The sequence below is a fragment of the Nicotiana attenuata genome, unplaced genomic scaffold, assembly GCF_001879085.1.
Source record: "Nicotiana attenuata strain UT unplaced genomic scaffold, NIATTr2, whole genome shotgun sequence".
NCBI classification, from domain to species: Eukaryota; Viridiplantae; Streptophyta; class Magnoliopsida; order Solanales; family Solanaceae; genus Nicotiana; species Nicotiana attenuata.
In genome coordinates, this window is record NW_017673979.1 from 37,096 (window position 1) to 41,407 (window position 4,312).

Genomic DNA, 4,312 nt, shown 5'->3' on the forward strand with positions numbered 1-4,312 from the left:
TCGTACATTACACTTATCTATCAACAACAACCCAGGCAACAATGAGGAGGAAAGAAAAGGCTCCCCCCCACCCCCTCTTGACATTCATACATTCTTGTGAAATATTGGTATAATTTCATGGAGGATAGAAATTACCAACTAAACCAAAGAAGACATGGGAGAAGGAACAGGCCTCAACAACCGAACAAAAGTATCCGAAATCTCTCTCAAATCCTGCAAAATTGAAGCATGGCAGAATAATTTTCTAAAGGATATAAATAAAAATAATCATAAAATATTTATAAACAAAAAAGCCATTATCACTCACTCAAAAAAAATAACTTAAAAGAATTTTATAATTTTGTTATTTAATCATCTGCTTCCATCCAGTCTCAATCAGTATCATCAAACCCATCCTCCTCCTCCGATGTTTCCACAATTGTATCATGTGAATTTTGTGCATGAGATGGAATATCAATGATATCAACGGGTACATCTTCTCTTGACCATCTAATGTCATCATCAACCAATCTAGATGAGGAACCAATATCATTATTAGGTTCCCGCCAAAATGTGTCTCCAATATTAGGACAATTCTCTTCCTCCAGATCATACAAATCAACAGGTACTTTACTCCTTGCATAATAAACATCTTTCTCAATTGGATCCTCAACATAAAAAACTTGATAAACTTGTGATGCCAACACAAAAGGGTCATTTGTACTGCATAATCTATTGAAGTATACCCGAGTTAACCCATAATCATCTATTTCATTACGAAACCAATCACATCTAAACAGTACAACACTAAAAGAACCCCAATAATCAATCTCAATGATATCCTTAATCGCTCCATAATAGATAACCTCGCCATCGATGGGATTTTGGTCCCTAGCACTAGCAAAACTATCTGTTGTTGCCGATAAAGTCACTCCACTATTTTGAGTCTTGCCTCGGGAATACCGTTCTTAGTATGAAATCGGTATCCATTAATAAATATCCCGTGTATCTTTTGGCTACCATATTAGGTCCTTTGGCTAGCCATCTTAAATAATCTGGCAATACAATACTTTTAACTTTTTCTTTAAACCAATTGCTGAATTCCCGACTATGATCCCTCGCTCTTACCCATGCATTTGATCTACTATGATTTACAATTAAATTCTTACGTTCCCTGCAATCAAGAACATTTCCAGTTTAATCATATAATAAAGAAAAATTATATAAAAAATAAATAAATATTAATATAATTTATCTTACTCGATAAACTTTTCCATTTGTTCATCTCCAGTATTGAACAGAGCATATCGATGTGCTTCAAAGCATAACTGCGAATCCATGAGAAAAGTATTTTTTTTCTTACTTCCAATTGGATGGCCTATATTAGGGAATATAGGTGACAATTTTGGGAGCACTCATCATCCACAGTTTGGTACCTACTAAATTTTGTCATCATGCCATCATGTTGATATCTCGAACAAAAAGTCAAGCACTCATTGGCCAAAAACCCCTCTGCTATTGACGCTTCTGGACTAGATCGATTACGTACAAAGGCCTTGTACTTACATAGGTTCCTCTCAATGGGATACATCCAACGAAGATGAGCCGGACCCCCAAGCTTAATTTCATCCACCAAATGAATAGGCAAACGTGGCATTATGTCAAAAAATGTTGGATGGAAAATCTTTTCAAGCTCACATGTTATTTCAACAATTTCAGACTGCATTATTTCAAGAACTCTTCGCCTTATGACCTTACTACATATAGCTCTAAAGATATTTCCCAACCTAATCAAGGCCAATGAAATATTCTTGGGCAACACTTTTCTAACAACAACCTGGAGCAAGTAATGCATTATAAAATGGGCGTCATGACTCTTGTACCCTGATATTTTCATCTCCTTCACTCGCACGCGTTCTGAAATATTCGAAGCACACCCTTTTGGTAATTTAGCATTTTTCATGACAGTACAAAACAAACTTTTCTGTTTTGGTTCCATGTAGAAACAAGATTTAGCCAAACTTATAGTTCCATCATTATTTATTCTTGGTTGCAGCTCCTTTCGTATCCCCATTTCTTGTAAGTCAGAGCGAGATTTTTCATGATCCTTTGATTTTCCATCTATTTCTAATAAAGTCCCAAGCAAACTATCACATATGTTTTTCTCGATGTGCATCACATCAAGATTGTGCCTCAATTTGTTACGCACCCAATATGGCAATTCAAAAAAAATGGATCTCTTTTTCCACGGACCCTTATCACTCCGAGGCGTTTTTTAGCTCTCTTTCCAAAGATATTATTGAATTCAAACAGCTCTTCAAACACTTCTTCACCCGACAATGGAGCAGGTGCAGGTCTATGCTCCTCCTTACCATCAAAAGACTTCTTATCTCGTCGGAATGGATGATCACGAGGCAAAAATCTTCGATGGCCCAAGTAACACATCTTATGACTATGTTTGAGATATTGAGAACATGTGTCATAATTGCAAGTGGGGCATGCCAATCTCCCCTTAGTGCTCCATCCTGAAAGCATTGCTAATGCTGGAAAGTCACTAACTGTCCACATTAAGGCAGCACGCATTCGGAAAGTTTGGTTGGTTTCAGCATCAAATGTGTCTATCCCAATTTCCCATAGTTCTTTCAATTCTTCAATTAATGGTCGTAGGTACACATCTATATCATTTCCTGGAGATGATGGACCTGGAATGATCATAGACAACATTATATACTCCGGCTTCATGCAAATCCATGGTGATAAATTATAGTTCATTAACATAACAGGCCACGTGCTATGAGAAATGCTCATCGTCCGAAACGGGTTGAAACCATCACTTGAAAGACCCAATCTAACATTCCTAGCATCTCTAGAGAAGTCTGGGTGCAAAGAATCAAAAGCCTTCCAAGCTTCCCCATCAGCAGGATGTCTTATGTTCCCATTATTGGGTCGTTCATTAGCATGCCATCTCATTGCAGCAGTCGTTTCAGGACACATGAATATCCTCTGAAGCCTAGGCTTTAAAGGAAAGTATCTTAAAACCTTTGCAGGGATTTTAGAGCTTGCTTTAGTCAAAGGACCACCACTCTTCCATCTTGAAGACCCACAAATAGAGCAATTCTCGGCATTCGCATTTTCTTTCCAAAATAACATGCAATCATTAGGGCATGCATGTATTTTTTCGTAATGAAGACCCAAATCTGTTATCATGTTTCTAGTCTTGTTGAAAGATTCTGGTACCTGAGCAAAGGGAAATGCCTCTTTTATCAACTCTAACAAATCGGAGAAAGCCACATTGCTCAACCCATGCAAGGATTTAAGCAAGTACAGTCGAATAGTGAAACTCAGCTTGCTAAAATTTTCACACCCCGGATATAACTCTTATTTTCCTTCCTCCAACAATTTGAAAAACTTCTTTGCATCTTCAGATAGTCTTTCCCCAACTCCTTCTTCATTCCCTGCCTGACCCTATATATTTCTAAATATATCATGAAATGGTCCATCAATATCGTCACGCATGGTAGAACCTTCATCATCATTGCTTGGATGAGGTGTATTTCTCGAGGAAAATCCTTCCCCGTGGAAAACCCATTTGGTATAACCATCAACAAATCCATGAACAACCAAATGATCCTCCACCACATTTCTATAATACCAATAGCGATTCATGCACTTTTTGCAAGGGCATAATATTTCATTTCCTTGGGCGGCTCGCTCAAATGCCTTTTCAAGAAAATCATTCACTCCACGGATATACTCATCCGTCCATCTCAGGAGATTCATCCAACTTTTATCACCATTATCCATAGATATCCTATACGATAAAATAGAGGAATTAGTAGTAATAAAGAACTAGCTAACAACAACGACAAACCTCATAAAATTCCACAAGTGGGGTTCTGGGAGGGTAGTGTGTTCGTAGACCTTATAACCCCTACCTGAGTTCTAGGGAGGGTAGTATGTTCGTAGACCTTATAACCCCTACCTTGAAGGTAGAAAGGTTGTTTTCGATAAACCCCGGCTCAAGGAAAGATGAAAAGAAAGCAGTAGCAATTTCTGCCACAGACCCCGGATCATTTCTAACTATCCCAATCTTGTATGACCACGCATCCATCTTAACATGGACATTTTTGTGGCATTATCTTTAGGCCCAGCATCTACTCCTATGCAATATTACTAATCACGCATCCGTTCTATAAAATTTGCCTTTCACTTTGTTAGGTATCTTCATATTGCATAAGACTCCTCTGGTTCAACCATCTTATTTTACTTTTATGTACTACATTATCATATCTCATGTCATTAGCTAAAAATACTTAGCCTCGACTTGAACAAT